Source organism: Molossus molossus, unplaced genomic scaffold (assembly GCF_014108415.1).
Source record: "Molossus molossus isolate mMolMol1 unplaced genomic scaffold, mMolMol1.p scaffold_m16_p_19, whole genome shotgun sequence".
Lineage (NCBI taxonomy): Eukaryota > Metazoa > Chordata > Mammalia > Chiroptera > Molossidae > Molossus > Molossus molossus.
Window position 1 is genome coordinate 42637945 of NW_023425354.1, and position 24133 is coordinate 42662077.

The window sequence follows — 24133 nt, forward strand, 5'->3', positions numbered from 1 at the left end:
CGCTACTTCACGGTTCACAATCATTCAATCGGCATTTATTGAGCACTGATATGTGCCAGGCATGGGGTAAGCGCAAGGGATACAAACTAAAGAGGTGGGGACATCCCTGTCCTCACGCAGCTCACAGTCCAGGGACGTGCAGGTATAATCACAGCACAAAAGAAATTAATTAACACAGCTGTTCAACTCCTAGACACCCCCTAGTCCAAGTGGCCACTGTCCTCTGGGGAAATAGTGTCTCCTAACTTCAGTCCTCTTCACCTCTTCTTCCCCAAAGTCTCTTCCTCACATGGCAGTCAGGGTGATCTTCCAAAAATATGACTCCTTTTTTCTTTATTGATTTTAGAGAGAAAGGGAGCGAGAGAGATAGAAACATCGATGAGAGAGAACATTGATTGGCTGCCTCCTGCATGCCCCCCACTGGGGATCGGGCCCACAACCTGGGCATGTGTCCTGACTGGGAATCGAACTGGCGACCTCTTGGTGCACGGGTCCACGCTCAACCACCGAGCCACTCTGGCCAGGCCAAAAATATGAATCCTTTAAAGATGTAATCCAGTCCCTTCTATGGCTCCCCATCACACCAAGAATAAAACCTCATCATGGCCTACAAGGCCCTGTGTGACCTGCCCACCCTGGCGCCTCCCTTGCCCCCATCCCTGTGTCCCAGGCCCCGGAGGCCATCTTGCTGTCCCTAGAATGCACCTCTTAGGGACCTGCCTTGGTTATTTCCTTAGCCCAGCTCCTCCCCTGGCCCAGCATCCAGACGCTCCTTCCCTCATCTCACCCAGGTCTCTGATCGACGGCACCTCCTCCAGAGGCTTCCTTGAGCACCTTGCCCCCAACGGCCACCCCTCTTTCTGTGCACTCCCCATCCCGGTACTCAGCAGCCCCGCGACTGGCTGTGACCCGCCCGCAGTGTGAGCTCAGAGCCCTGCTCACCAGTGTCCTCAGCACCCAGGTGCCTGGCACCCAGCCGGTGTCATGCGCTGACTGCTCACTGAATGAATGGCGAATGCTGTAAGCACACATAACTGGAAGACCTGATGTAGTCTGGGGGGCTCAGGACCACTTCCTGAGGAGGGTCATCTGAAATGAGCTCTGGAGGAGAGGGAATTGTCCAGGTGAAAGGGAGGACGCGGGGGCGACACTGCGGGCAGCACATCGCTTGTGGGAGGACTCTGACGTGGAGGGAGACTGGCAAATCAGTGCACGAGGGGCAAGTGGTGTCCGGCAAGGTCAGAGGGGTAAGCAGGGGCCAGTTCACGTGAGGCCTTGAAAGCCCCGTTGAAAATCTGGGCCTCTGCTCCCAGAGCTCTGAGAAGACAGTGAATGGTTTGAAGCAAAGTAATTCGATGCTAGAGCACCAATCAGGAGGCTACTGCAACCGTCCCAGCGAGAGAGAGATGTGGGACCTGGTTTCAGGGGGCGGAGACGGGGAAGATGGAGAGAAGGGGTGAACTTAAGCAGCGCACAGGGATGGACTGGATTGGTGGACGATGACGACAGAGGATGACTCAGTGGGCGCTCAGCAGAGAGGGAAGCAGCTCCCTCACCGTCCCAGATTTGGACACTTCTATTAATGTAGTCAAAGATTACAGATGCTTTTTTTGGGGGAAGGCACATCAAACTTTGACTCACTGTGCTTGCAGGCAAATGCTTCCTCATCATAACAAACCATGTCGAAACCAGAAGGGTCTCCTGTGAGAGCCGGAGCCTCGGAGCCCAGGCAAGCTGCCGAGGATCACAGCCTGGAGAAAGACCAGAGAACCATGCGGTGCGGTGGGGGTGGGGGTCATTTCAAGGAAGAAAAAGTGGTCTCGGGCAAGGGAGACACAGTCTCTCCTTCCTCTAGGCTAGTGAATTTTTGAGACAAAAAAAAAGTAGTAGGAGAAATGTCACCACACTGTGTTACTTACACCTCTGTTTCTAGAGGCTTCCATGACCAATACCCATGTTCTTCAGGACTGCCAAAGCCTGTGCATGATTTCAGAAACCAGAGAAGGAATCCACTCAGGTGGAGGCTCCAGAAGCTGGTGTCTGGGAGACGTAAGTGGGACACAGGCCAAGTCTGAGCAAATGCATTCCTCAGGCAGAAACCAAGTGGCCGCGAGAGGCATTTCTCAGGCTTCCTCTAACTTCTAACAACTGTGCTAGGGGTACCATTAAAAATGGTCATCATGACCCGGCCAGTGTGGCTCAGCGGTTAGAGCGTCGGCCTGCGGTCCAGAGAGACCCGGGTTCGGTTCCCGCTAAGGGCACGTACCTCGGTTGCAGTTTGTCCGCGGCCCTGGTCGGTCGTGCGGGTGGCAGCCACTCGATGTGTCCCTTTCACGTCGATGTTTCTCTCTCTCTCTCCCTCCCACTCTACCTGAACAAAAAATGGAAAAATGTCCTCGAGTGAGGATAAAAAAAAATTTTTAAAAAAATGGTCATCATGACCTGGCCAGTGTGGCTCAGTGGATTGAGCTTCGTCCCATGGACTGAGAGGTCCCAGTTAGATTCCCAGTCAGGGCACATGCCAGAGTTGCGGGCTCGATCCCTAGTAGGGAGCATGCAGGAGGCAGCCAATCAATGTTTCTATCTCTTTCTCCCTTCCTCTGTCTCTAAAAATAACAAAAAAAGAAACACATTTATTTTTTTAAAATGGTCATCGTGGGTTATACACCAATGTGACAGTATTTAATGCCACAAAAGTGTACAGTTAAAATAATTGAAGTGGTAACTTTTGTTATGTATCAGATAAAATAAATAAAAATGGTAACTTTAGTCCCTTGCAATAACCCACTACACCTCATGCTTTAATTTCCCCTACAAGGTGCCTGCTAAGGTTGTCGTCAGCCTCCGGTTGAACACACACAACAGGCGATGCACTATCATGCTTAACACAGAACTCCATCTCCTATATTTCTATTAGAAAGTTCTTGGAATAAAATCAAACTGGCTAATACAGTTTTTGAAAAGTTGTCATGGAGTGCCCTGGCCGGTTTGGCTCAGCGGTTAGAGTGTGGGCCGGTGGACCAGTGAGTGTCGGGTTGGATTCTGGTCAAAGTCATGTACCTCAGTTCATTCCTGGCCCTGGTCAGGGTCGTGCGGGAGGCGGCCAGTCGATGTGTCTCTCTGGCATCAATGTTTCTCTCTCTCTCCCTCTCTCCCTCCCTCCCACTCTACCTGAAGATAAATGGAAAACTAACCTCAGGTGAGGATTTTAAAAAAGTCCTCATGGAGTTTCCCGAGCCCCCTACCCATGCCCTTGGGAGTCAGAATCTTCCCGGAGCCGGGCTTCCTGAGCACAGCGCTGCATCGGTCCAGGTGAGAGGGCGCACCGCGCCTGCCACTCACCCTCCTGCCTTCCACACCCAGGCCCCTCCCTGACACGCAGCTGCACGGGGAGCCGGGGTTTGACTGCTCGCAAGGAAAGAGTCCCTCTCTGGGCTCAGGGAGTAAGTACGCCTTGAGGAGGGGTGAGCAGGGCTGGGCGGAGGGAGAGGCATTGAGAAATGGCTTGTGGGCCAGTGCGCAGGCCCTCGCTGCAGACAGGGAAGAAAAAGTAGACAAAGAAGCCAGATAAAGCCCGGGGGCGGGGTGTTTAAAACCTCCCCCCACTTTTGTTTTAATGAAAAACATAATGCATGTACATAGTAAACAAAAAAACAAAAAACACCTTTTTTTTTTTTTTTTTTTTAAAGAACACAAAAAGGTATACAAAGAAAAGTCTCCTTTCCTCTCCCACACTTCTAGGCCCCGGTATCTTTCTTCAGAGACACCCCACTGTTAACAGTTTCTTTTGTGTCTTTCCGAAACATTTCTATCACGTACAAGTATATATTTCCTTTTAAAAGCCCAACGGTAGTGCAGTGTATTACCACTGCGTTTTCACTTAGCAATGCATCTTGGCATCCATCCCGTATCAGCACATACCGAGTCGCCCGTTCCTTGGAGTGCAGAATCCCATTCTGTGGGGGTTGTAATCTACCCAATCGGTCCCCTACTAATGGACATTTAGGTTGTTTCCGTTTCTGTGATTACAGGCAATGGTAACACGCATGCTCCTATATGTGAATTTCTGCCCACAGGTGCCAAGGTATCAGTCAGATAAATTCCTGGAAGTGGAATTGCAGCTATATTTAGATAACTGGGGCTGGGATTGTTAAATCCAGTTGGAGCTGTGTCTCCAGGAGAGAAGATGGTGTGTACCGAGCCTCAACCACCCTCCTTCCTTGCACAGACGGACCCCCAGTTCCCTCGCTGACATATGGCCACACCAGAGCAAGGGTTTGGACTGCATGCAAGGAAATAGTCTCTCTCTGAGTTCAGAGAGTCATCCTGCGTGGCTGGAGACCTAGTTGGGAGCTGAGAATGAAGACTCCCTCTAGTGAGGGGCTAAGAGTATGTAGAGGGATCAAAGCTTAACAGTAAGGCATTTAGCCCTGGCTGGTTTGGCTAAGCGGTTGGAGTATCGGCCCACAGAGTCTTGGGTTCGATTCCCAGTCAAGGGCAGTACTTTGATTTCAGGTTCAATCCCTGGCCCCAGTTGGGGTCGTGTGGGAGGCAACCAATCAATGTATCTCTCTCACATCAATGTTTCTCTCTATATGTCACTCTCTCTTTCTCTCTCTCCCACTCTATCTAAAAAAAATCAATGGAAAAATATCCTCGGGTGAGGAAAAAACAAAAAAAAACAGCAAGGCATTTAGTTAGCACAATGCCTGGCACATAGTGAGTACTCCATCAGCACGAGCTGCTATAGTTACTATGGTGACCATTATTATTCAGAGGAAGCCCTATTATTCAGAGAAAGCTCCCAGGGTCAGTCTGTCCAAGAGTCCAGTTGATTCAAAGGAGCCTGCTCAGCATTTGGAGCTGGGCGAGAGCTGAGACAGGCAGTTCCCACTAATCACCGCTTGGCATCTGGAACTCCCGGGCATTTGCCAGTACCTAATAAACACCATACTTCATGCCTCGCATTGTCACCCACGCGTCCCCTGATGCCTGCTGATGACATCGCCACCGCACACAGTCAGCATTTCCCCCGGCACATGACTCCTTGATGACCTGCTTTCTTTTGTAAGTGGTGAATGCAGCCTGAATGATGTCACTATGACATAATGAAACAAAATGTGTGTGTTATTGGGGACAAGGAGTGGGGTAGGCACATAGAACTTATAAATCCAAAACAGAATTGGCCTGGATTTGGAGGGCCAATCCTGGGTTTGAATCCTGGCCCCAATACTTCTAAGCTCTGTGGCCTTGGGAAGTCATTTAACCTCCTTGAGCCTTCATTTTCTCACCTGGGAAAGGGCTGTGTTTGTTCTAATAGGATTACTGTGACGCAAACAAGATAATGGATTATTTATGATTTTTTTTTTATAGACCAGGCTTATTCCAAAAACCATTTCAAGCAGTTGAGAGTCTGGCACATAGTAGCGGCTCAATAAAGCATCAGTTTCCTTCCCTGCCCTTCTGCCAAAGTGGTCACATTGGACCCAAGCCCCCATTTCAAGGGGCCTCCATCACTTGAAGCACTTCAGGAACTTCCTTGTGAGAAAACAGGCTCAATTCTTGAATTCCATCTTGTTTTTAACCTAAAAATATAAAATAAAAAATCCCAACAACGAAACAGACCACACTCTGCAAATTGCTCATCTCCTTTATTCACAACACATAGCTTCAAATTACTTTTGGCCTTTTCCAAAAAAAATCAAACCCACCCTCAAAGGTCAAGGATTCGCCACTCACTGGCCGAAGCTATTAAGAGGAAAATACTGTGAGATCTGAAGCAATTTCCCAAGAACTCGCCAACTGTTTTGAGGTAGCACAGCAGACTTGGAATAAGAGCACAGCCGTCCAGTCCCCACCCCACCCCACGATGACTTTGAACTGGTCCATTCCTTAGGACACTTACATCCAAACTTCTCTGTAGGAAAATCCACCGCCCTGCTCCCTGGTTCAACTCTGTGGATCACATTCTTTTTTATCCTCACCCGAGGACATTTTTCCATTTTTTGCTCAGATAGAGTGGGAGGGAGAGAGAAGAAGAGAAAGAGAGAGAGAAACATCAACGTGAAAGGGACACATCCAGTGGCTGCCACCCGCATGACCGACCAGGGCCGGGGACAAACTGCAACCGAGGTACGTGCCCTTAGCGGGAACCGAACCCGGGTCTCTGTGGACCGCAGGCTGACGCTCTACCCGCTGAGCCAAACCGGCCAGGGCTGTGGATCACATTTTTTAGTCTCAGGGGCAAAGGCTGGTTTTGCTGCCTGAGAAGTGTGTGCCCGGGTGGAATTCACAGACACTGGGTGTGAGGATAAGGTGTTGAAAGTGGTGGACAAGTTTGAGAGGATGCAGTGGCCTTCCTTCCATCTTTTACAGGGACACTGAAAAGAGGCGGGGACTCTGGATCGGAGATGGGTGCTTCAGGGAGCAGAGAGCAGTGTGTCCTCTGTGCCCACACCCACTGTGTTACACAGGACCCACCAACACGTGGCAGGGCAAATACTGCCCACGGTCTGAACTTCCTCAACCTTGTCCCCAAATCTTCTCAAGCCAGAAAGTGCAAAGGGCCCACTCCAGCTCGCAAGCTTGTTCCTCCCAAACCCACAGTCTGGAAGAAGCCCCTGCCCATCAAACCTCTGAGCAGGCTGCAGGCAGTGAGGCCAAGTGAAAGGACCCTGACCTCCAGACCAGCCAGGCCTGGGTTCAGATCGCTCGGACAGCACAGGCGGGCTCTGCTGCCTCCCCCTCCAAGCCTCGGTTTTCTTGTCTAGCAAAGGGACAATACCCACTTGGGTTGGGGGCTAGGGTCAGGAAGGGGGCCTGTAAAGATGAACCGAGAGGATGAAGGCCCTCCACAGATGGCAGCAAGTGGCAAGGGCATCCAGTACACGCCTGCATCTGGACGGCGCAGCTTCTCTGCTCCCACAGGAAGCCTGGGCCAGGCCCTGGGCCCTCAGGGATGGAAGGAGCCAGAGGCCCCAGCCACGCACTGAGCTTTCGCTGTGCGGCTGTGGAAGGAGGGCAGGGGAGAAGCCTCCACAAGCTGGGGACAGGCTCTGCTCCGTGAGGACGAGACCTCTGACCTCCCCTTGCTCTCCTCCTTGTCTCATTCCGCAGACGAGGGGGCTGGCTCTGGCTGTTGACGGAAGCACCATCTGCCAGAAGGCAGGGGAGCACAATGGTTATGCCTGGCACTCAACACTGAAAAAAATACCTCTGTATCTTTATCATCCCTCTTAGATGGCTTGCTGCAAGATCCACAGTCAAAGATAAACAAGTCCTTATCCTCTTGCTAATTGGTTCAAATCAATTGACCTTATAAGTGGGTCTAATGTAAAACTGGGAAAAGATGACCTGTATGTCAAGCAACCCTTGCACTTAACTAGCTGTCGCTCAAGCAACTCAACAAGACACATTAACCCAAATTTCTCAGAACACCTTCTCCTCATAGGCTGCAGAGCCCACGTTTCCCCTACTGGCTAAAACATTTGCTGGGTCAACAGGCCTGCTTAAAGGTGCCGGATCCTATTAGGCAGGTGATGATAACACAAGTGTAGATTCCTCAGGGAGGCAGAGGGAGCGCTGAGCCTGTGACAGAAGTCCCTGGGCCCTGCCCTGGCTCAGGCCTCCTGGGAGGAGCAGGGGCAATGTCCCAAGCGTTGGCAGAGGAGGAGCTGGAAGGCGATGTTCCTGGCACTCTCATGATCTGGCTCCCACCGGCCTTTTGATCTGTTTCCTCACTCGGCCTGTTGCCAGGAAAGCTTGGGTCTGTCTCACTGAACCCATCTCCCAGGTTGGGTCACCACCGCTTTCCAAGTGAAGATGATGATGTTCGGTCTTTTATTGTGCCAGTGTCTGAAATGGTCTGGAAACTGATAAAGACAACAAACACCAGGAGATGGCCTAGAAATCTTGGCCCAGGTGCAGGCAGACAGCAGCCCTTCCGACCTCCCCTCCTCCCCAGTTCCCTACTGGAGGGCTAGCTGCTGGCCTGAAGTGCCTTTCAGCTGGCCAGAGGCCCAGCCAGCCACCCCTAACCTTCCTCCGCTCTATTAATAAACCTCAGCTGAGATCCTCCTGAGCCCCCTCCTCAGGGTTTGATCCTTGACGCTTTGCCTTATCAGCCTTGCTTTTCACAAGCACTTAAATTCATGAGAAAAGGCAAAAAGTGAAATCAGATAGAAATGCAGGTCTGTTTGCTGTTTTCTCCAATGAAATGGTTCTGGGTAAACAGCAGAAGCCTTTGATGAAATCCCAGCAGGCTTAAACAATAAAGCTAGTTACAAACTCAATCTGGCAGAGATATCAGATCTGAAATTGTTTCAAAAAACATGTCAACATTTTCTAATGTTCCTTAAAAAACTTCCCGGGTTGCCCACTGTGGAGCCTGGGTTGGGGAGATAGGACAGGGGTAACCACAGGTCTCAGGGTGCCATGGGACTTTGTGAGCCAGGAGCCCAGGAGCCCAGGAGCAGGCTGTTCTGGCTGAGGGCGTGAGCCCTGTCGCCTGTCAGCTATAGAAGACTAAATGGCCACTTCGTGGTCATTGCCCAAGTGCCCGATACTGACAGGGCACCAGTCTTCCTCTCACACACCACACAGCGCCCCCCCCGCCCCCCCGCAACCTGCCCTCCTCACCTCCACCCTTAACTCCCTACCTTCTATTCTCCAAAATTCAGATTATGTCATTCCTTTGCTTAAAACGTCTAATTCCTTTGCACTGCACTGAGAATAAAATCCAAACTCCTCCCATGACCTACAAAACCCTACAGGATCTGCCACTGCCTACTTCTCTCCGACTCACTACACTCCAGCCTCCAGTCCTAGAACCCCAATCCCTGTCCTGCCTCTGGGCCTTTGCACTTGCTGAAAACTGCCTGGGATGCTTTTGTGGCAACCCACTGTCATGGTTCATCTTCCTGACCACTGTTATTAGTGTTGTTCCTTTTCCTGGCCAAAACAATATCACATAACAGTTTATTCTCTACACTAAATTCAACCATACCCTGGCCGGTTTGGCTCAGCAGTAGAGAGTTGGCATGAGGACCAAAGATTTGTGGGTTCCATTCCAGTCAAGGGCACGTACCTCGACCGCAGTTTGGTTCGACTGTAGCCTCCCTGGATGTCCCTGCCCCACCCAGGCCTCACCTAAGGCCCCTGCAGGCTTGAGGCCACCAAGAGTTGGAGGTCAGGTCTGGTTGGGGTCCTCCGGAAGGCAACCAACCCAAGTGTCTTTCTCATGTCAATGTTTCTCTCCCACCCCCCCCCACCCCCATCTGAAGATAAAAATGGAAAAAGTATACTTGGGTGAGAATTTTTTTTTACCCTCACCCAAGAACATTTTTTTCCATTTTTTGTTCAGATAGAGGGGGAGGGAGAGAGAGGAAGAGAGAGAGAGAAACATCGACGTGAAAGGGACACTTTGAGTGGCTGCCACCTGCACGACCAACCAGGGCCAGGGACAAACTGCAACCGAGGTTCGCACCCTTAGCGGAACCAAACCCGGGTCTCTCTGGACTGCAGGCCGATGCTGAACTAAACAGGCCAGGGCTGGGTGAGGATTTTTTAAAAAATAAATAAATAAATTCAACCACTATCTGAAATCACTTCATGTGTTTACTTTATGTGTTTACTGTTTCCTCCTTTGAAATGTAGTCTCCCTGCAGGCCCAGACTTAGCAGCCTATAACTAGTAGATACTCAATAATTACCTGCTGCATGAATGAATGAATGAATGAATGAACAGCAAGAATGTCATCACTCCTCTAGGTATCCTCTAGGGAACTGTCCAGGCGGTCTGGAGTACCATAGAGATATCTTTCCAGCCTCCCTGGATGTCCCTGCCCCACCCAGGCCTCACCTAGGCCCGGGCCACCAAGAGTTGGAGGTCAGGTCTAACCTGGGGCAGGAGCTCAGGCACCAAGGGGACTCAGATGTCCCCCAACTTTCACTGTTCCCCTCCCCCTGGGCTAACCACCCCCCCCCCCATCCCACCAGATCCGAACTCACAGGAAGCCTCTGAGATGTGGATGGGCAGGGGCAGGGGTGGTGGGGAGGCTGAGTCCTTACGCTCTTCACAGGCCTCCTTGGAAAAGTGTAAGCCCTGGTCTGCTGGGGCCTCAGGGTCTGGGGCCTGGGGTGGACAACGATGCCACCCAAGGGCGCAGGCCTTCCATCCCCACCCTACCCCGGGCCGCGATCGATCCCTGCCGCTCCGGCCTCATTACCGAGGAAAGCTGCCGGGGCTGGCAGAGGAGCCAGACGGCTGCGGAGGGTGCGGGGAGGTCTCCTTGGCTCCCCAGCCCGGATTAAATATTTACTATGTTTTGTTTGGCCTTTGGGGGAAGGGCGCGGAGGACTGTCGCATCGATCCGGAGCTGCCGGCAAAGCCGGGCCAGGCCCAGGGGCGAGGGCGGTGCCCAAGCCGGGTGCCCCCGAGCGTCCGCGGCGGGCCGGGACCCAGCACCCGGGCGGGGACTGCGCGCCGCGGAGCCGCGGAGCCGCCTGACAGATCTGGGTTACCGCGCGGAGCCGCGGGGAGCCGCTGCTGCCCCGGAAACGACTCCCCCTCGCCGGCGCCGCGCTCTTTGTGACCCTGGTCCTCCGCCGGCGGTCCTGCCCGCGGACCCGGAGCCCGAGCTCCGCCCCGCGCGCCCCGGCCCCGACCCGCAGGGGTCCGAGCGCCCGGCTGCGCGGGGCCGCGCGTTACCAGCGCCAGCTCACCGGACCCCACAGCAGCCCCGGGAGGGCTTCACGCTCCCATTTCACAGACGCGAAATCAACCACAGGCAGAGGAGGGTAGATAAGGGGCCACGTTGGGCACAGGTACGCCCCCAAAGCCCGGGGCTTCTCACCAGGCTCGCCCTGCTTCTGGTCGCTCTTTTCTACGTGTCGTGGCGTGATGCCAATGACCCGGCCGCCCTGCCCACCGGCTCGGTGGGCGCGGTAGAGAAGGGCGGTGGGCTTGCAGGGACGAGTCTGGGAGTGCTCTAAACACGCCTGCAGGGAGGGAGGGTCTGACCCGCTCTGCCCACAGCCAGAGGGGACTCTGGACTCCCTTTTATGGGGCACACACTCAACTCCCAGCCATCCATACTCACGCGGAACAAACGCTGTGGGGGGCAGAGAACAGGAGAGATGGCCCCTCCTCAATGAGCGTGTACAGTCTGGTATCCTCCCCAGTCCCTCCTCAAGTGCACAGTATGACACAGGCTCACATGTGCACACACAGGGTGACTACTCTCCAATGATCCAGTTACATGAATGTACATTCACCCTAAAGAGCTGCTCACATTACATTCTACACATGGAGATACACATACACTTGCCCACCCTGACCTCATCTCTACCTATGTATGTGTACATGTGCCTACATACATACACACATCAACTAAGGAGCAGCTGCCCCACCCATCGTCATGTGTGTGCCCACTCATTTAAACACGCACACATACATACATACTGAGAACTGCCCCATCCTTACACAAGAATGTGTATATGCTGGTGCACATGCATTCACACACAAAGAACACCCATGTCCACCTCTGTACCTGTTGGTGATACACACAGAGCTGACAATTCCCTCATCCCATCCATGAAACATAGACATACACATGCACTGGTGTCCATCCTCACCCCATCCCTATACATGTGCCCCACTACACATACACACACACACACACACACACACAGGCATACACGCTTGCTCACTGACTACAGGCGGCTGGGGAAGAGCTGCAGCCTACAGCCCTGCTCCTATTTAAAGAGAAGCATTGCTGGAAAAGGAACAAAAGCAAAGCCAGCTATAAATAGCCACCTCCCTCCCTGCTTTTCCTGCCCTCCGGCCTTCATGGCCTTGCCTCTCCTCTCCCTCCTGCCTCAGGCCCAGAGCAGCCAGGGCAGGCTTGTCCCCAGGGGCTAGTAGCAGGCTCCTAAAAGCCATGTGGCCAAGCACTGACCACTGGGACGGGCCAGGAACTCTGGGCTGGGTGGGTGCAGGGACACAGGGCCAGCCACCTGCAGCCAGCTCTGCAGTATGTGCCCAGCTCAGAGGGAAGGAGGCCCACTTGGGCCAGGGCTGCTGCTTCAGCAGAACTGCAAGGGCTGGCAGCTGCAGGAGGAGGGGGAGAGGTGGATCTGCCCAGCAGCAGCAGAGACTGCCCTGGGTGCTCCCTTCCCAGTCGGGCCAGCCCTTCCCTGGGTTGACTCCTGGTTTAGTTCCTGGGCCCAGGGTCAGGAATATTGGGTGCCCTGTCAGGAAGCCACATGGGGTGGAGGATAGGCAATGAGGCAGAGGATGCAAGTCCTGCTCCGAGTTCTAGTTCTCACCTACTGGTTGGCCAGGCTTGGGCAAGGCTCCTAACCACATCATCCAGCGAGGGCTCAGCCCCTCTTTACATGCTGCGTGAAAAACAGGTGTGCCCGGCAGGCCCTTGGGAACTGTGGAGGGCCATATAGGATGGGGAAGATTACAGACTCCCCTGTGTGTCTGAGAAAAATTGGGTAAAAAATCTTAATTCCATTTATTTTGTATTTACCGTGTGCTCAGCACTGGACTACCTTTAGCTTATTTGATCCTCCGTAAGGCAGATACTGTTTATGTTCCCATTTTACAAATGGAGAAACTGAGGTTCAGATGCTTACCCCCAAGGTCACAAGACCCCTAAAGCACAAAGCCAGGTTGCAAAGCCAAGCTGAGACTGAGACCAAAGCCTTCCTTCCGACCTCTTGTCCTGTGAGAGGCCCCTGGTTCTCAGGTTAGCCCCTCCTCAGGGCCAGTGGAGGGCTGGGCCCGGCTGCCTCCCCAGCCTAGCTCAGGACTGCAGGACCTCAGGACTGGAGAACTGGAACCCGATGGGCTGCAGGGAGGGAGGCTGCTGGTCCTCCACTCCTGAGACCCCCCACCAGAGACTTGGTGCATCAGCCCACCCCCCACCCCTGTCCCTAGCTCCCCCCAGGGGCCTCTCTTCACCAACACAGAGAAGGGGGAGGGGGGAGAGCTTAGGCAGACCTACTTTCAAGGCTTTAATCCTTTTTGCTTAAAGGATTTTTTTTTTGCTTGGGGAAGACTTGGTCTGATCAGAGGAGAGACGCAGGGAGCTGACAAGCTGCGGAGGACGGGGGGTGAGGAGAAAGAAATACATATTTATTACCCTCAATTATTAAAAAATAGATAGTACCGGATCTTAGGTCCTGGCAGACACTGCAGCGGCATGTGTGCAAGGATTGTTTTCTTTTCTATTCCTTTCTCGCTCTTTAAAATTTTTTTTTTATTTTATTTATTCATTTTTCGATTAATTCTGTTGAGATTGTCATAGGGCTAGCTTGTTAGTAAAAATGCTCTGGCCAGTTCCCAGCAGGGTAGAAGCGTTGACACTAGAGAGGTGAGCAGAGTCTACCGCCAGGGAGCCTCCATATCCCAGGCACAGGGGAGCCTGGACCCCATCTCAGAGGAGAAGAGGGGGTGGGGCAGGAAGGGTCTGTGCCCTGACTTTGGGCTGCACAGCCTGAGCCCATGGCAGGCATGTATATCAGCTGCTTCTTCCTCTCCCCACCACAGGACAAACCCTCCACTATTAACAGGACTTCCCTGATGGCTGCCCTTATCAAGGGAGTCGTGAGAGTGAAACTGATCCCGTTCCTCTGTGGAGATGACAGCTCTCACCCTACACGTCTGAGGGCTTCACCCAAGGGCACTGCCACCTCCATGCACACACCCTTCTCCTCCCAGGATTGTATCAGCCTGTTGAAATGGGGGCAGCTGTCAGCCTGTGCAGGATCCTGCAAGGGTCCTGAGGCCCACGGAGGCCTGGTCTGGCAGGCAGACAGGTGACACCCCCAGCCTTTTTTGTGATGGATCCTAGAACAAAAAATAGAGGGATCTACAATGAGGGGAAAGGCCAGAGAGGCAAGGCCACTGGGATGAGGACTATGGCTTTCATTTTGGTACTTGGGGTCCCCCAAAAGCCTGGTACCCAATAGGCCTCGGCACGTGGCTGCTGAAGAACAGAGAAGGATGATGAAGACAGAACAGCAGCAACGTCTCACTGAGGCTTTGCTACGTGCTAGGAAAGCACTTTATGTCCATTTTATCCCAAATCTTAGAACCCCAAGAGGTAGGTGGCATTAGCCCCACTTTTCAGATGACTAAACTGAGGCCCAAAGAATGAAAAGCATTTGCCTGAGGTCAGGCAGCGCAGAGCCCTGACTCCAGCCTGCCTGGCTCCACATACGGCGGGAAGCCCGAGCAGACCAGGAGTAAGAGCGCGAGGAAAGAGGCAAGAAGTGTCCTCTTCCCAGGCCAAGAGCCCACGGCACAGGGCTGAGCTGGCTTTTCCTTTCTGCTCAGGGAGACCCTGCAGAGAAGGGAGGGGCAGCTGTGTAGAGGCCAGGATTGTGGGCCTGCAGTTGGTGGAGACGCATCAGTTTTCTGGAGAGGCTTCAACCTCATCTCACCGATCTGAGCCAGTGGAAACCACTTGGGAATGCTCTCCACTGTGCCCCCGCACTGCCTCAGGAGACCTCTCCCTGGCCCTCGGTGGAGGGGCAGAGAGTTCAGGACAGAGCCAGTCCTTCCCCAAGAGAGCCCCTCCACCCAAGGTGACCTGTCCCTGCTGGCCCTGAGACTCCTGCGCCTAGCCAGGGCTGTCCGGTGTCAGTCTGTCCTTTCACATGGACTCAGTCCAGGACACAGAGAGGCGAACCTTCAAAGTTCTGGCCTGCAGGAGGGACGGCACAGAGTCACCACTACCACTGCTACCACTGAGGACAGCATGCACTGAGCCCTTCTTCTGAGCCACAAGGACGTTATCAGCATCATCTCATTTACTCTTCACAACCCTACAAGACAGGTACTCTTATTAGCCCCATTTTACAATGGGAATAACTCAAGTTCAGAGAAATAAGGTCATTCCCAGGACTTGAACCTGTGTCCAGCCAGATCCTGCACACTGAACCACCCTACTTGGAGGTGAAGGGCTTGGCCACTGAGCCCTGGAATGAGATGCCCCTACCGGACCCTCTCATCTTGTGAGAAAAAGCCTCCACTGAGCAAGGACAGCCACTAGCATGGCCGAAGAGGCCACCGATGTGGGCTCTGCTGGGGCAGAGGTCCAGGGAGAGGCTGGGGAGGGGATTCTGGGCAGATAAGAGGCACGTTAACAATGTGACCAGCCAGTCCGTCTTGGACATTCTATGGAACACATCAGCCAACTACACCTAATGCCTTGTGATGTTGGGCAAACCACCACAGCTCCCTGGGCTTCGGTTTTCTCAGCTGAGCTATTAGGTCCCTTCTGGCACCAAAGAGCCTAAGAATCTGTCAGAAATCACACACATCCCCTGGTCTAAATAAGAATCAAGAGGCATGTTCTTTCTCATACTCCATCCTCAAGAGTTCGGGGTGCCACAAGCCACTCTAACCCCAAGGAAGACTAATGCCTCTGTACCTCTTCCCCCTCTGCTACACCACAGCCTGCTTCCCTGGAGACCCAGGCCATGTTCACGGCCTCAAACCGTGCGCACACGCAGCCCCCTCCGGAATGCTTCAGATCTGTGTGGCGGCTGCGTGAGGCTGTGTCAAATCCATACCTAAGGGGCATCACGGACCTCCCACAATGGCTTCCACCCCCCCTGCTCCCTGTGAAGGCCTTGACCTCACCCTTCTCTCTTTCCCCTGCCCAGAAGCCCACACAGCAGAGGGCCATGGCGTGTACACAGGTGTTGGCAGCGGCATGGTTCCTAACATGGTTCCTGGAAACAGCCTCCCTGCACAACCCAAGGGGACTGGCAGTCACACGATGGGCATTTTGTAGCCATTAAAACAGGTTTAGAATTACCAGCCCTGAAGGAAGGCTTTTGAGATACACCGCGAATTCAACAAGACAGGGCACATTTGCATGAATGCAGGTGAGAGTGCGGAAGGAAGGAGGCAGCACAGGTCCTGGGAAGGAAGGAGGCAGCACAGGTCCTGGGAAGGAAGGAGGCGGCACAGGTCCTGGGAAGGAAGGAGGCGACACAGGTCCTGGGAAGGAAGGAGGCAGCACAGGTCCTGGGAAGGAAGGAGGCGCCACAGGTCCTGGGAAGGAAGGAGGCAGCACAGGTCCTGGGAAGGAAGGAGGCAGCACAGGTCCTGGGAAGGAAGGAGGCAGCACAGGTCCTGGGAAGGAAGGAGGCAGCACAGGTCCTGGGAAGGAAGGAGGCAGCACAGGTCCTGGGAAGGAAGGAGGCAGCACAGGTCCTGGGAAGGAAGGAGGCAGCACAGGTCCTGGGAAGGAAGGAGGCGCCACAGGTCCTGGGAAGGAAGGAGGCAGCACAGGTCCTGGGAAGGAAGGAGGCGCCACAGGTCCTGGGAAGGAAGGAGGCAGCACAGGTCCTGGGAAAGGTGCGCTTTCCGCTCCCTGGACTGTGGGATTAGAGCAGTTTTCTCCTTTTTGCCAATATGTGGTTTTCCAATGTTTTCTGCCATATGTGTGCATTATTTAGAAGTTCAAAAAATTTACTCTGGGAGAGCAGGCTGATGTAGAAATGAGGCAGTGGGTGAAAAAGGTCATGTGCAGAACTAAGTTCTATGTTTCATCCTTGGGGGTAAAAGGGAAAGGCTTCTGGGAATTGATCTCTGTCCTTGGACTCAGGCCGGAGCCTGGGCCACAGTAACAGCCAAGGAGGAGAGGTGTCCGACCCCAGTCGGAAGAGGAACCCTAGACTTCCCACTCCTTCCCACCCCCATCATTGAGGTTGCTTTGGTCTGTGCTGTGGCTCCTCCCTCTGGCCAAGTGGCTGATAAACTTGGGGCTGACCCCAAGCTCTGGTCCTCTCGAAAGGAACCCGAGCATGGGCTACCCGTCAGAATACCTGCCCCGCCCTCACCAGAGGTCCCAGAGGCAGCGAGGTACTGTATCAAGCACACTCCTGCCTCCAGGCCTTTGCACTTGCTCCTTCTGTCAGGAGAGATCTCCCCAAGCAGAAGCACGGAGCTTCTGATGGCTTCACTTCGCTTAGGCCTCTGTTCAAATGTCACCTTGTCAGAAAGATTCCCCAGCCGGTCTCTCTAAAATAACAGCTCTCTGGTCACCCTCTGTTCCTTAATTAACCCTCTGCTAATTTTCACCTCAGCACCTATCCCCACCTGGCAGAATACAGTCATGTATTGTGTACTCTCCCCCAGAGAATGTAAGCTCCACCAGAACAAGGGACTTGGTTTCCATTCATCGCTTCATCCCCAGTGCCAAGCCAGCAGCAGGCAGGCACTCAGTAGTGGTTCAGTGTTTGTCAGATGAAGAGAGCCTCCCACACCCCTTTGGCTGGCAGGATGAAAGGCGGCCAGCTCATCCGTGGATAGATAATCCACAGATGACCACGATCCCGAACAGGTCTGACACGGAGAAACACAGCTGACTCATTGGGGTCTTCCTTCTGGGAAGTAAAGCTGGGCATAGCTAGAATGGGGGGCAATTAGCAGTGGGAGGAGGAGGTGCAAGGCCACCCCGAAGAGCAAGCAACCACAGGGGCCAAATTGGGCCTTGTGCAAGCTGGATAGTCCTGGGCACAGACCGTGGGGCAGAAGCAGGCACAGCTGGGTTAGGTGGAAGGAGAGGCCATGAGAGGGACCACAGAGAGGCTGCCACTTCCTAGAGTCACTCCCTATTCTGGAGGTTTCTGAAGTCCAGATCATGCATCTCCTTGCAATAATCCCCATTTTTCCAACAAGAGTCACCTCTGCAATCCGATTAGTTCATTATGGCAGAAATACCGGCCACCCGGGGGCCGCGGGCCAATTACAGGAAGATAATAACCTCTGCTACTTCAAGGCAGCCCCAGGGCCAACTGCCACCCCAGGACTTCCTTTGTGGTAAACTTTCCCCTTCGGCTGGTACTTTCTCCTGCATGTGGCCCTGTGAACTGCCCTGGCCTCTCTGCCTCTGCCCAGAGATTCTATTTCAAATGCAGGCTGGGGCAACAACCAGGGAGCCGTCCCTGCGAGGAGAGAGGAGAGGAAGCAGTTGAAAGTAACAAGTCATTTTCACAGATGGGGGAGAAGTCAAAAGAGGCAGAGTCTTCTCACCCCAGGCACCACCTGAGCTCAGCTTGGCCTGGCAATTTTATTTCCTTGTGTTCAGGCCAGCCTCATTTAAACACTTCAGATCTCTGCAGCCCAGAGTGTCCACCAGAGGTTTTCATTTGCCACGGAATCAATAGTGCAAATTTTGTTCCATAAAAATCTGCCAAGTGCAACCCTAAACTTGCTGAGTGAGAGTCCTGTTTCTTTTCCCAACATAGCTCCTGCCCCACTGGGCATCCTCTGTGGCCCAGTCAGCCAGTCTTCTGTTTGCCTCCTAGTTTCTTCCGGCCACAGCCACGAGAAACAGAGCAGGGGGCGGAGGCAGCAGCCCTGGGCCCTAGAGGAGCTATGTAGCTTCTCTGAGCCTCAGTGTCTGCATCTGTAACTTGGGCCTAAGAAGACGCAGCTTTTGCCTGGCCAGTGGTTGAGCATCGACCCATCCATCAAGAGGTAGCCAGTTCGCCCTAGCCGGTTTGGCTCAGCGGTTAGAGCGTCGGCCTGCGGTCCGGAGAGACCCGGGTTCAGTTCCCGCTAAGGGCATGTACTTCGGTTGCAGTTTGTCCCCGGCCCTGGTTGGTCGTGCGGGTGGCAGCCACTCAATGTGTCCCTTCACGTCGATGTTTCTGTCTCTCTTTCCCTTCCTCTCTCTCCCTCCCACTCTATCTGTACAAAAAAAAAATGGAAAAATGTCCTCGGGTGAGGATAAAAAAAAAAAAAGAGGTAACCAGTTCGATTCCTGGTCAGGGCACATGCCCAGGTTGTGGGCCAAGTCCCCAGCGGGGGGCAAGCAGGAGGCAGCCAATCGATATTCTCTCTCATTGATGTTTCTATCTCTCCTTCTCCCTTTCTCTCTCTCTAAAATCAATCAAGAAAAAATAAAAAAAGAAGCACCTTTTCTGCTTTCAATGAGTCGTTGCACAGGGAAAACTTCTTTCTGCAACACACACACACACACACACACACACACACACACGCACAAATTGTTTCCTTCTGATCCCTGGCACTGTTTTTGGTTTTTCTTTTTCTTTTTTTTATCCTCACCCGAGGACATTTTTACATTTATCTTCAAATAGAGCGGGAGGGAGAGAGGGAGGAAGAGAGAGAGAGAAACATGGATGTGAGAGAGACATATCAACTGGTTGCCACCCACACAACCCCAACCGGGGCCAGGGACGAACTGCAACCGAGGTACATGCCCTTAGAGGGAACCGAACCTGGGACTCTCTGGTCCGCAGGCTGACGCTCTAACCGCTAAGCCAAACTGGCCAGGGCTCTTTTTCTTTCTTAAGCCCCAAGTAATCATGATTTGATTTATCTTACTGTTAGAGAACAATTTAAAAATTAGGTTTTGGTAGTAAGTTTCTTGGGTTCCAACTTAAATGCACAATTATTCCATCAACATTTCTAATCAACTCATAAAGTCACGACATTAGTTACTGATTCAACACTATCTATTCAGTGTCTACAGTATGTGCTACATTTTATCCATTTTACTTTGTGCAGGATGCTGTTTTAGTCCCTCTCGGTAAGAGAAACAGAGAGCACTCGCAGACTGAGAATTTGATGAGTACGTAATAAAGGTGAGAACAAGTGGTAGAGAAACCCTAAGAGATACTGTGTTTTACACACACCCCCAACCAGAGCTGAGCGAGGGGAAGGAGTCTCACTGAGCCCAGAGAGGAGGTGCTGAGACTCGCTGGTAGGAGCTGTACAGCAGATGCTGCCAGGGCCTGCCCATATCCCTTGCTTTTTCCATCTCAGCACACACCAGCCTGACTTCCAACTGCCAAAACTTGCATTTCCTTGCCCGAGGGCTTTGTCTAGCGCCTTTGCTCACCCCCAAAGCAGGCCAAGAGTGCCTGGGAATTAATCTCCCCACAGGCACAACACTCAGCCAGAGAGGGTGGGAGTGGTGTATAAACACCCGTTCCCTCCCCTTTGGGTGAGCTCACTTTCAGGTGCAAGTTCTGGACTGTGTCCCGAAGTTCCCCAGTGGGACGACGCTCCAACGCTCCGGTTGCCCACAGTGGTAACTGGCTCCGCGAGTGCTCACTGTTGGCTTCTTCCCGTCTCTGCCTCACTTCCCCACTCCCCTCCTGGCATTTCCTAGGATGCCTCCCAAACAGACTTGCCCTCGAATCCTTGGCTCAGGCTATACTTCTGGGAGAAGCTCTGGGTGATGGTGGAGGGACGTGGGGAGCCATCGTGACTCACCAGTGAATGAATCCCACTGGAATCGAGGGAGCATGGGAGCCCATGGTTGAAGTTAGAGGGGCCAACCTCCTGAGACAGACAGCAGGAGAAGGGCGGACAGGGGTCGGGAGGAGCAACGGGTAAAGAGTCACCTCGTGGAACCTGCCATCCAGTGGCGAAGGCAGATAATATAGAAATAACTGCAATAAAATGGGTTGAGTACAACGACGGGGAGGCATAGGGTATTATGGGACTCCAGGACCTCTCCCCTGGTCCAGAAGGAGCAGGAAGGTTTCCCGGAGGCAGTGATGTGTAAACTGAGTCCTGAATCCTAGGACTGAAGGCAAAGAGGCAGCAGTGTCCTAGGCCGAATGAGCTGCTTGTGCAAATCCTTCCAGAGGCAAGAGTGTGATGCAGTCAAATAGAAGGAAGTCCACCAGCCGGGGCCTCAGAGCTCAGAGTGGGCAGTGGGGAGAAGGGAGGGTGGAGCTGCAGGTGGGACAAGGGGGACAGACTTGACAGCCACGCTGGGAAGTCTGGACTATCCCCCAAAGAAAAAGGAATCACTGAAGGTTTTCAAGCAAGGGACAAAATTGTGTTGTATTGTAGAATCTGGCAACAATGTAAAGCCCGGATGGGGTGAGGGAGAGTAGAGGCAGGGAGGCTGCTGACTGGTCTGAGAGAAGACAGGGGCCTGGGCTAGGGTAGAGGCAGGGACAGGAGGAGATGTGCCGGACACCTAAGGAGAATGGCAGCGCTTCCCAGTGGACCAATGAGGAGAGGTGGGGGAGGGGCTCATGCACGGGTCCAGCTCTTGGGCTGAGGGTACCTGGGAGGAGGATGGTGCCAGATGCCGAGATGGGGGCAATGGGGAAAGAGCAGGTTGCAGTAAGCTCAGGGAGCACCAGAGGTTAGCTGGAATGATGGCTCTGGACATCAGAAGCAACATCTCTGCTGGAGATGGGATGTGGGGGGAGCCAGCAAATGGGCGCTGCAGCCAGTGTGTGCTGCAACCCCCAGAGCTGCGTGTGGAAGCGGGGGGCCCAGGGCACTGCCCAGGGAGGCACCGCACGTGAAGGACGGCAAGAAGAGGTGACGCCGGCACAGGGATAAGAGGAAGACCAGGGAGCTGCTAGCAGGGAAGCCAAGGGGCAACTGAGGTCAACAGTCAAATGCCACCGGCAGGTCAGGTGAGATAAGGAAAATGTCTGGTAAAGTCAACATCAAGCCCGAGCGGTGACAGAGCAGTGATGGAGGAGACAGCCGGAAGCCCGGGTGAGCAGGGACAGGGAGGGGAGGGGCTGGCAAGGAGACTCCAAGTATAGACAGTTTCTCCAGAGAGCTAAATGGTCACAAGGCGTCCAAAAGGAGCAGAGGAAGCCACCTACCCCCACTGCAGGAGGGAGCTCCAACGCAGACCCTGGGGACAGTTCGGTGTCTTCTTTGTGAGCACACCTCACACCTAGTGGCCTTCCTGGACACACTGTCTTGCTAAGAGGGACCCTAGGGGACCTGCTGGGGTGGCAGAGAAGCCAGAGGAGGCCCCTTGCCAAGCTCTGCACGTATCTGTCTTATATTCTGGGTTCTGATGCTGGATATCATTTGAAGAGACTCTTCTACCACTGAAAAACGTTTGGAAAATCATTAATCTTGTCATACTACAGAGGGAAAACTGAGGCCCAGAGAGGAAGAAACTGAGGCCCAGAGAGGCGGAAACGTGCCCAGGGTCGGCCATGGAGATGGAACCTACGCTGCCCAAGGACTCCACGTTCGGCGTTCTTTCCACAGTCCCGGAGTCCCCAGGAAGAAAAGGGCTTGGCCAGGCCAAAGGCAGGGATGCACAGGACCGCTGCTGGAGGCCCAGCATGGCGGCCAGTGAAGACAGAGACAGACAGGAGAGTAAACACCGCACGGCATGATGCCTGCAGCACATGCCACCGAGAGAGGAGAGGCGGCCAGCGGGTGACCGGCTGCCTGAGGCACAGGGGCAAAGCTGCTCTCCCGCAGCATCGGGCCTGCCCAGGCTGCTCCACACTAGCCACCCAATGACCTACCCACGCCCTGACTCCCCCAGGCTGGCCGGCCTCAGCCTCACAGCCCACCGCACCATAGGCTCCTCCCTTCTCCCGGCCTGCTCAGACAAGCCCATGAATAGAACATTAAAGGCAAAACCTTCTAAAAGAAAAGGCAGCTCCCTGGTAGGAGTCGCCCCACTAAATGTCAAATGCAGAGCAAGGCTTCCTGCCTTGTGTGTTTCTCACTAATGGAGGCACCTTAGCCTCTATACCCCCATCATCCAATCGCCCTATAAATAAATCATCGTAAGAAGAATGCCAATTTTCCCCCCAGGGCCTCATGAATCTCTCTATAGAAGCATATGTAAAGGCCCCTTCACTGTGTCAGCTCAGGTGCCCAGAGAGAGAGCCAAACTCTACTAGGCCAGTTGTAGAGGCAGAAACAAACTTTCACACCACCTCAGTGGGCTGAGAGTTGAGAGCCCCACCTTTTCCTGCACACCCACCTCAACCACAGTGCCGCTGTCCTCTGGAACCAACCCAGGAAGCTGCCAATCGGCCCCATCTCCAGAGCCTGCAGTGGTCTGTCTGCTCGCATATGCGTAATGAGTCATGTCCACCACCCACCCCTGCACGGACGAGCCACACGCCAGCTCAACAAGCTTTGTTCACACGTGTCACGCACAGTGCTGGCCTGCCCACTCCTGGGAAGCACCCCGAGTGGCTCACCAGCCCATCCATGGCACCAATGCCACGCTGGGCCCCGGGTGTGAGTGCGACGTGGGCTTCTAGGCCGGCTGTCCAGGAGCATGCACGCAGGTGCTCCACTCTGCAACAGCCGATCTCCGGCACATACACTCCCGGAGCCTGTTGTGAGCTCACCAGGTGTATTTCTGCGCGTGCGCACGCACACACACGCACACACACACAGTGCTGTGTCAGCACTGAATCAGATAGCAGGGGCTGTTTGCAGTTTTGGATCACAACTTAGCTGGCTGATTAGCACCCACGATATCTGTTGGATCAGACACTCCACCTCACTATGGTGGTGGGGGCTCCTCACTCAGAGGTGGGGGTTCTGCTCCTCTACACCCAAGATCAGCTAGACTCTCCCCCTTACCTCATCTTCTTTCTTTTCCAAACCACAGGAAGAACTGGCCTCTCTGGAACTCGGCCGTGGCTGGAAGGGGGCAGAAGTCCTTTCAGGAGCACAACTCTGAATTCTTCAGTTACCATCCTGCTAACAGGCCAGGTCTGGGCCGTGAGGAAGCCCCCCAAAGTGAGAAGCACTCCAGAGGAGGGGAGCGTACCTCATTCAGCCTGCCAACTGCCACCCACCTGGGCTGGCATGTTCTGAGGCTGTTGCTCTCCAGACAACCACCAACCAGTCTGGGATGTGGCTGTCAGCAAATCCACCAGGTCGGCTGCGATGGGAAACTAGGGAGAGCAACATATAGGAGGGGCCCAGCCCCCAGATACACCATAGCTAGGCTTTTTCAAGGGCACGAAGGCAGGCAGACTGGCGCTGGCCCACTGTCCCATCTCTGTCTGCAATGGAAACCGGAGCAGCAGACAGCAGGTGATGGCCATGCCTGCCCAGACATAAGGGGGGCAGAGTAGAAGAGATACGTGAGACAGTGGCTCAGAATCCCAGAAGTGCCAGGTCCCAGCCAGAGACACTCCTGGGGGGAAACCAGGAGGGCAGTGCATGGGAACGACCAGGGAGTTCTACAGCAAAGTACCAACGATTCAGCAGTACCCAACACCCCGCAAAACAAATGCCATATAAATCAGGACAGATGGGCACGGGAGACAGCGGAGCTTAGAGGTTGAGAGAGCAAGGGAGCGAGTGTGGTAGCAGACAGACC